Below are 9,837 nucleotides of genomic sequence, written 5' to 3' on the forward strand. Positions count from 1 at the left end.
CTACTTAGAAGTCTGGGGAATGCAGATCTAATATTAAAACTACAAGCCCAGATATAAACAATTTGCGATGTAGTCAGTCATGTAAGCTTCCTATATTTTCATTCTTTCCTGCAAGGTTGGAAGGTTGACAGCATTATTACAAGGCTAAACCCTTTCAGATATACAGACTTGTGTAGCTTTAGTCTTAGCTGCTCACATCAAATGACTTGTAGAGCTAGTTTGTCCTGCAAGGCTAACAAATTAATGACGGAAAGTTCTGGGCTCTTGCTTGCTTTATCAGATACGATGGAGCCAAGAAGTTTCCAGCCTTGGCTTCCTGGTTTGCTCTCAGTCTAGCCCAATATTTTAGAAATTTCTTCGGTGAAAGCCAAGAATTGGCCCGTATTCTTACTGTTATTTGAAAAGATGTCACTATTACCCAGACAATTAAAGAGGAAGTTATTTAATCCCTACATCAATAGTGAACAAGAAAATGAAGCATTGTAATGGCACTAGCATAACCAGACCAGGTAAGAATTAGAAAGGATGCCGGACAGTCATTGAAGCAAAAAAGAAGGGACCCATTTTTATTAAATATTTGTCACTGGCAGGCTTCCACTCATTTTCCAGCTTACAGGTAGATGCAATATTAATAAACTGAATGCTGCTACTGGAGATAAAGAAAATGTTGCTTTCATTTGCACAGTACTTCCACCCTGAGATGCAAGATGGACATTAGATTGGATGGTGGAGGTGTGTATTTAAACACATTAACATTAGACTCTGCCCTTATCAGACAATATACCCTTAGTATTAAAGCTTGGGAAACTATTACCAACAGCACTCCTAGAACATCTCTCTAGATCGGACTCTTTTTTTCAACCACAAAGCAATTTTACTGAGAATGCCTGAAGCACAGAACTGCAGCAGCTTTCTTATTCCATTACCTAGAGGCAGGATCTCCAAATCATTTGGTCTGCAGCACTTCCTGCATGTAATGTGAAGTCTTATTCCCTACTCAAAGAATTTGTCTTTTGTACGCTGTGGTGCATATTCCGTCTTAATACAGTAATTGCTATGTAGGGACTTAAAGCTTTGTCTAGTAGGAATGTTTGACCATAGGCCACCTACCAGCCTGTGGCTTTGTCAGTGGAAAAGCCCCTAAAACTTGAAAGATTAGTGAATGCTATCAGGGACACATCAATTACTAAATTCCAAGTAGGCAGAATAAGGTTGTCATCCACACTTAAGGCAACTTGTTGTCAAGTTCATTGATGGATCCTGCAAGCGCGATATTTAGAAATACCTACACAGACTCCTTACAAAACCACCCAGACAGTGAGTCTGTTGACCAAAAGCTTCTGAAAGAGGCTGAAGCTAAGGGAACAGGGTAGCTATTATTGTACCAATGATAAATTTAGGCATTCATTACAACCAGTTATTCAGTAACCAGCCTTAACAGAACTGGAACTGATTTCTTGGAAAGAGTGTTAATTTAGGACCATAGTTAATGACGAAGAGAAAGCTTCTAAGTGCAGCTCAGGGAAATACTGTGCAGTGTTGGGCTGCTGGAATGAGCTGTAAGTTTGTAGTCTGATGAACATACATGTTCAGTAGTTTGCAGTTATTGAGCACTTTGTGTGAGTGTAGCTTTCATGAAGTGACTTGTGCAGTGGTAGGAAGATGCAAAGAAATTCATTCAAGGATTACAGAGTCAAGTTTATACTGAACATATCTGAGACACATTAGGTTTTACATAGACAAAGTGATGTTAATTAGATCTAGCCATGAACAGGCTAAGAATACCCTGAGACAGAGCAGTAAGGCTCTATCTTAAGTCATTACACCAAAGACTATTACTTGCCCACAAGTATATTCCACCATTCCTAACTAGTGAAAGAATGGTACTAACAATTTAATATCAAGCCCACTAGACGAATAGGCATCTATGGAAGATGCTAGCACGAGATTCACTGGATGAGAACCCAAGCCCTTTTATACACAGCTTAACTGGGGACTACTACACAGCTGAAAGGCCGTGGTAGATATACTTTTATCTAGCACTCCAGTCCAGCTCATATGCATACAAAGAAGATTAGAGATCCCACTAGTACTACAGGGTCAAAAGGCTTATTTTCAAAAGTGAATTGTCACACAAACTATCCCAGAGTGACCATCTGGAAGAGGACACATGTTATCTGGTTCAATGACATCTCTCCAGTAGACCGAGATATCTACTACTGTGCAGCTGCATATTAATAGTTTTGAACAGACCCTAACTGGAAGATGACATATTGGAAAGGTGATTTGAAAGCAAAGCAGTAGAAAAAGCTCCAACTATAAGGCTAGCAGTAACTGTAGGAACATGAAGGATACAGATAACTGTCAAGTCACTCCCCTTTTCAGCCCACTGAAGGGGCTAAATGTTTTGACTTTTAGGCAGTGATCACCAATGTGAATGGCAGCCAGAGCCACGCAAATGCTGTGATGCTGGAAACAATCAGGGTAGCTCCTGCACTGAGAAGTGTAAGCCTTTTCTCTCTCTCTACACTGAAGTTCAAAGCAGAACAAGAGCCAAGAAAAAGAACAAACCTACTTCACTAGCCAATTCCCCCAGATACATTTCAGACAAACAGGACATGTGCACTAGATGTGTTAGCGTTTAAGTTGTGCATTTGTTTTGGGTTATTTTTTGAACCCTTGGGAGTTAGCTGGCCAGCCACACTACTCTAAGGAGCAATAGTTCAGGCTGTCAAATCACTCCTCTGGGATTACCCAGAGCCAGACTGCACAGGCCAGTGTACTTGCTCAGATATTCCCCTCGTAAAAGGGGAGGAGTATTTTTACCCTGCATGCGTGCCTTCCCCACAAAAAAAAACCCCAAACTGAAGCTCTTGTTACTTGGAAGCAAAGATCCAGCATCAACACTACTTTAGTAGTTGATTCCTGTTCTTCCTATTTGTACTCCCATATGATGGATAAGCAAGTTGTAGGTTAAACAGTGCTCAGATTAAGTGTACTCTGGAAGACCACTTGCTGCATATAAGTGATGGTAGGAAATTAAGTGGCATAAAAATCTGACTGTTCTGTAGTCATTGCTTGTTGGGCTAAGCCACTGGTTTCTGGATGTGGCCCAGGAAGACTGATCATATATTCAAGGACAGAATGAAGAAGATAAGTGTGACATGCAATTGGGCTTTTGTAAGAGTGCTTTGGGTTCAGCCCCCAGTTAGATCATTTATTTATCTGGCACCAAAGGGTGATAATGGCTTGTTTTCAAGTCTCCAAAATAAACGAACTATACTGCATGCAGAAGTAGTCCAGGCCAGCCAGCAGAGGATAGAAAATATGCAGGGTCAGCATAACACTGGTTTCAATTTCAGTTACAAAAACATTAGAGGTCTCATTTAAAACAAGATGAGGAAACTAGGTTCTCTCTCCACTCTAAGAGCACCAGTCTTGCTCCCCCCTGAACATTGATAAAATCCACCTCAGACACAGTTTAGCAAAACAATTCAGGGGCAATGCTTTCCTGCTGCTGTTTACACATTACAATTTTTAAAGCACCTTCCGTCTATTCCTTAGGGCTAAGCTCTGTTTGCCTACTACCCTTTTATGCTTGCTCCATGAGTAGCAGCTATTGACTGACAATTTCAGTCTTGCAAGGCAAGTAGGTCTCAGTCCACTCCCAGATTAGTCAGTCTTCATATAAACACTGAAAAAGAGACTGCTAGTCAAGCCTGAAGTGTCAGGCCCGCCAGGTGTCCTACAGCTAAAGAGACTAGTTTAATATCCTTCATAGATGGGAGTCCCAGAAACAAAGTCTTCCCCAGCTTTAACTGGGTTTTAAGAGTTTTATTAGTTGTTCATGTCATGGAGACCAGCTTCCCATCATCTATAGACTAAGATTCACATTTGAGCAGACTACATGCCAGTAAGAGCCAGACCAAGGTCAGAAGCAGCTCCTAAGCCAAACCAAATCATTACCCAATGAAAGCTTTGCATCCTGATGCTTGCCACAGTCACTTGCCAAGAGCAAGTTTGATGAGAAAACCTGGCTGCTTCTCCTGAGTTGTTATAGTGCAGCATGCCAGCTGCAGTCTAAATGACTTTACAGCACTTGTTGGAAATACCAGCACTAAGGGGCTTTAGTTAAGCTACTGTGTGCCAGTTTCCCTAAGATGGCAGTTCACAGCACACAAACCACTCAGTGACTCAGACACTGCAGTGTTGTGAATCCATTGCTGAGATGCCTAAAGTTCAGCTTTTAACTTGAGGCAAATTCAGTCTCCAGCAACTCCATCGGAGATCTAGATTTAATAGTATGAACTCAGCTCTTTTTCATGCAGAGTATCTTATTCCACTCCAAGGAGTGAACTGTGATACAGAAGCACAACAGAATAACCAGTTTATTCAGATAGCAATAACTATTCAGTGCTAGAATTCAAGAGACCCTCACAGTCCCAGCTGGAGGACATAATATCCTTTACCAGTGGAAGTTTTGGGTGGTTACTCAGAGTAGGGCTGTGACCCAAATGCAAGATGTGTGGGTAACTGATAAGCTGCTGACCATGAAACAGTCACCTGACCAGCAGCAGCTTACCAAAAGCACATAAAGCCTTTAGTTCACAGCACAGAGCTCCACAGCTTAACAGTGTCTTCTTCCAGGCTTGGTTTCTGGGCTGTCCAGGATCTCCCACCTGCAAGGTGACTCTCAAGCTGAAACACCAGCTATCTGTCAAGCTACACACATGGTGTCACTCATCCTAACAGCAGGCATTCTGCTCCAACTTCCTGGCAACTGGATTTGCCAGAATCATTTGTATTTTCTGCTTCTGTATGGCAACTTAAATACACAGCTCTGCTAGAAAGTTTATTGACTTGTTAAAGCAGTTACTAGGCAGGAGTAATGCTGTGTCAGAAAAGTATTGTTTCAAACACTCATATCAGTTTAGCACTGGTCTATTAAGCCAAGTGACAATCATTGCACTCTGTACTCCGAGTTAACCACACTGTTGAATTGAAGCTGTTTAGTAAAGCTGACAATGTGCTGCAAGTTGAAGAACCTGGAGCTCTAACAGAATAGTTATCAAATCAGTTAAGCATTCTGTAATGGAAACAACCACGCACAAGGCTATGTCATTGTCCACATAGTTTTGATGAATCTTATACCTATAGCTGGAATAGGTCACAGCCTGGGATCTTGCAAGTATTACAGGTAAAGGTGACAGGAGTGACCCCTGCAAAACTAAAATGCAGCACAACAGTTCATGTTACCAGTTACTGTGCGAGCTGCTAAAGCTTCCCCTGCCACCACAACAGCCTCATCACTTCCACAGCAGCTCTCCTTGCAGATCAGCTGGAAAGCCCCATTCAACTCTAGTAGCTTTGCCTCTGTTCAGCATGCTTTTACAGTAACAATCACATTTAGTCAGTCTGGAGTGCAAGCAAAGCTTGTTTTTCTCAAGCGTGACACCGCTGCATGTGGACTGTTGCTCAACACACACTGCTTGATGATTGGATGCAAGTATTTCAGGGTGGCTTCTACTGTTAGGAGTAAGAGCAGAGGTACAGACTGCTAGTTAAGCTCAGAAAGAACGGCCAGCTGCAGCTTCTTGTGGTGGGTGATGTGAAAGGATTTCACTGCTTTTGCCTAGCACAAGTAGAGGTGCCCACGTACTGTGGGCAAAATTGGCTCCCTTCTCTAGGAATTGAAGCTTGAAGTCATGAGGTGTGCAACTAAGAACGACAGCAGTACATCGCAGGCAGACTTTATGGATTAAGCTAGGCAAGGTCAAATGCTACTGTGCAAAGGAACTGTTTATTGCTTAAATCAGTGTCTGCTGAAAGTACAGAAGTGTTACATGCAACTGTATTCACAACTGCAGGCATTATCTAGCAGCTAGGAGGTCATTTCAGCCATCAGCTTCCCACCTAGGCATTTATAAGATGCCTCTCAAAGCTTAAGCATCTTTTCTAAGCTACTCAGTTGGCAACACATTTTGACTTCAAGGTGGTTTGTCAAAGGTTAGATGCAGTTTCACCAGAGAAATATTCTGCAGGTACCATCCAATGTTAGTAGTCTCATAGCTTTTAGGAATGATCCATCTAAAACAAGTTTATACAGGGATAGCGGTAGAGTCCACACATTCCAGCCTTAGCACACAAGCAGAGCAATATTAAATTATTAAGGCCTAACTTTCTAGCTGTCAGTGAATCCAGGACTGGCATGAGTTTAAAGGTAGTTAACCTCTGAGGTCACAGCCTTATGAGATGGGTCCAAATTCAGCCTGCTTTCTCTAAGCTCCTCAGAGCCTGTATTTCCACATGGCAGAATAAAGGCAGTTGCTTCAGAAGGCTCCTCAAATAGGCTACATATTTGATTCAGTTTGAAAAATTTAGGTTACATGTACTTAGACATACAAGCATGCATATTGTTTCAGTCAGGGCTACACCATCCTTCACTGGGAGCCGTGTAAATATTCCACGGAAAAGGCACATGAACAAAGTTGCACTTCATTTATTTTGTTGTCACATGGCACAGAAGGCACAGCAACTTCACCAGCTATGTCAGTCTTCCAACCACTTTCTCACCACTAATGAAGGACACCTCCAGCAGAAGACATCCTCCCATGTCAGCTTAAGGCAGTACAAGCAAGCATATTTAAAACAGACTGAATTGCTAAGACATTTCAGCTTTGATGGAGAGGACTGCTTTCGATTGCAAGCAGTCCCCATAGCATCCAACCAAGGTCACATCAGCAGATACTGCTCATTCCTTTCTCAATGACAGACTCCCAGAGAGCAGGAGGTTCCCACAGGAGTTAACACGCATTACACAACAGCATGATCTATAGAACCATACGTTTCCAATTTTACTAAAGATGCTTCAGTTGTACATAATTTGAGTGCAAGAACCACTATCATTTCCTTGCTCAGAGAAGCGTGAGCCATGTAAACTGGCCTCCAATATTACAAATAGCTAACTAAAATAGAAGTTGTTCCACTGATCCCATCCATTACATCATGGAAATTGTTATTTTGTCATGAAAACTCCCTTAAATACCCAATTTAATCTCATTAATACAGGAATGAAGCTCTCACTTCCAAGACAGCAGCTGCCACTACCTTTGACAGGCACAGGAACTCACAGAGGTTTTTGGATGCCTCAGAGACTACTGGATGCAGTTTTAGGAGCTTAAGGTAGTACCAGCTTTTCAAACTTACAGTAAAAAGTACTTCTGGAAGCATTTATAGCCAGAGTGTTAACTAAATACCTTAGTGTCTTATCTGAAGCCCTTTTCCTTATTTAGGAAGGGAAAAATTAGGCCTGTTGAACTTTTCACCAATCCAGTATAATCATTAAACAAACCAAGCGAGGAAGACCTTATCTTTGGCAACACTGGTGTGAGGGAGGAAGGCATACACAAGCTATGTCAGTGCAATTACATCAGCAACCACTTCTGCCAGATACTTATGAAAAAGCTTGACTTCTAGAGGGAAACAGAAATATTCACAAGCTCGCTCTTTCTTTGAGCTCAAGTGCCTGCTCAAGCCATATTTCATTAAATATTTTAGTAGCACTGTCTGATCAAGGCAGTGGAACATGACGCATATCATGCTGGAGCAGTTTTTACAGAGCAGTAAGGATACATGCTGTAACAGTGCAATTTGTTCTCATGAGTCCCCATAAGGTGCTCTGCACTTACAGTGCTGCCTATCCCTGTAGGTCCACTTCTTGAACATCTCTCTCGAAGGAGAAACCACCTCCTCTGTCCAACATTCAACAGCCTGCAATCTTTCCTATCCTTTCCCATTTGTAATTCACTGCATTAGCCAAGCTTTAGCAACACTGATTCACTCACTGCACCCAGTGCCAAGTCGGAGCCTTGGCTAAATCTCTCCCTCCCCTCCTTTCCTCTATACATAGAGAATACTGGAGGCCAGTCATTACAACAGAAAACTGCCCCACAGGGAGAATATTTTTCAGGGTCAAACAGTTTTGGCACCTGCTAAAGATGGTAAATTAGGGCATCTCAGAGTTGCAAATCACCAATAACATGATCTTAAGGAAAACTGCAGCTTTCACAGGAGATTTAAGAGTTAAGTGCCAAGTAATTTATCCCCCCAGTACTCTCTCACCATCATATCAGATGAGGTGAGACTCAACTGTTTTATTGTAAAGCACTGAGATCAGGTTACAGATTAAGTGTGGAATTATTCAAATGGCAGACTAGTGAAGTTTAATCGTCTGAAAAGCTACACTAATTTCCATCTTTGGTCCCTTTGTCAAATCCTCTTCCAGCATACTCACCACCCAACATAATACCAAAGGGGCACTCAGCCACCTCTTTCTCATCCCATCTTCACCTCATTAGGACTCACTACCCCAGACACCCGGATCAAGCCTCTCCAACTCCTCCTTACTCATCCTACCATTCCTTCCTTATCCCTTCCCAGCCTCTGCAGCCCCACATCTCCCTCAGCCCAATTCCTCACCATAGAGCTCAACCCTTTCGAATCTTCATCTCTGCAGCCCCATATCTCCCTCACCTCACTCCTCATTTCTCATCCCTTTCCCCCCCTCTGCAGCCTCACATACCCATCACCCCAAAGCTCCTCATGCCCTTCCCATCTTGACAGCCTCACATACCCCTCACCCCAAAGCTCCTCATGCCCTTCTCACCTCTCCAGCCCCAGAACTCCTTCTACCCAAAAGCTTCTCAGCCCTTCCTTACCATCAGTCCCACCCCCATCTCTCTCCCACAGCTCTCCAACCCTTCCTCACCTTCACCAGCCCCTCGCCCCAAACCCTTCACCAGCCCCTCGCCTCCCCCTCGCCCCAAACCCTTCCTCAGCCCCTCGCCCCAAACCCTTCCTCAGCCCCTCGCCTCCCCCTCGCCCCAAACCCTTCCTCAGCCCTTCGCCTCCCCCTCGCCCCAAACCCTTCCTCAGCCCTTCGCCTCCCCCTCGCCCCAAACCCTTCCTCAGCCCCTCGCCCCAAACCCTTCCTCAGCCCTTCGCCTCCCCCTCGCCCCAAACCCTTCCTCAGCCCTTCGCCTCCCCCTCGCCCCAAACCCTTCCGCAGCCCCTCGCCTCCCCCTCGCCCCAAACCCTTCCGCAGCCCCTCGCCTCCCCCTCGCCCCAAACCCTTCCTCAGCCCCTCGCCTCCCCCTCGCCCCAAACCCTTCCTCACCTTCACCAGCCCCTCATCTCCCCCACCCCACAGCTCCCCACCCGCTCTTTACCTTCACCCCCCGCCTCCTCACTCCAGACCCCCCCTCACAGCCCAACCGCCCCCACCCCGGACCCCCCCCCCCCCTTACCTGCCCCCGGGTCTCCCCCTGCACCCGGGACCTGCTCCGTGCGGCGGGGGAGGCGGCGGTGCCGGGAGGTGGCCGCGGCGGCCGGCGGGGAGGGTGGGGGGGGGAAGGAGGGAGGGAGGGGCGAGGTCACTCACGGCGGCAGGAGCGCGGCGGGCGACAGCGGGCACCGGCGGCCGCTTTATACCGGGGCTCCTCGGAAACGTCTCCCGCTTCCGCTTCCGCCCCCTCCCCGCGCCGGGGGTCATGAATATGCAGCGAGGGGGCGTGGCGCGGGGGGGCGGCCGCGGGCGGGCGGGGGGCGTTGCTAGGGCGACGGGGGGGCGGGCTACGGGGGCGCCGGGGCGGCCCCCCAGGGGCCCACCTGAGGGGGCCGGGGCGGCGGCGGGGTCAGGTGCAGCGGTCGGTCCCGCTGCCGGGGCGGGGAGGGACGAGCCCGCCGGCACCTCGCCCCGGGCCGGGGGGGCTTTGCGGGCGGAAAGGGAGCCCGGTGAGTCCGCCGAGCGCAGACCCGAGGGCGGTTGGAGGCGGCCAC

The 9,837-nt window shown here is 46.3% G+C and overlaps 1 protein-coding gene across 2 annotated transcripts in view; it reads right to left on the reverse strand.

Annotated features, from left to right (window-relative positions):
* The window catches only part of SLC45A4 (solute carrier family 45 member 4), a 65,672-nt gene extending 56,336 nt beyond the window's left edge, over positions 1-9,336 (reverse strand). For both annotated transcript variants that reach the window (XM_075704809.1, XM_075704808.1), the window contains exon 1: positions 9,306-9,336. The gene's annotated coding sequence lies outside the window, so the exon portion shown is untranslated. The remainder of the gene's footprint in view (positions 1-9,305) is intronic.
* Positions 9,337-9,837: the final 501 nt, after the last annotated feature.

Source organism: Pelecanus crispus, chromosome 2 (assembly GCF_030463565.1).
Source record: "Pelecanus crispus isolate bPelCri1 chromosome 2, bPelCri1.pri, whole genome shotgun sequence".
Classification (NCBI taxonomy): Eukaryota; Metazoa; Chordata; class Aves; order Pelecaniformes; family Pelecanidae; genus Pelecanus; species Pelecanus crispus.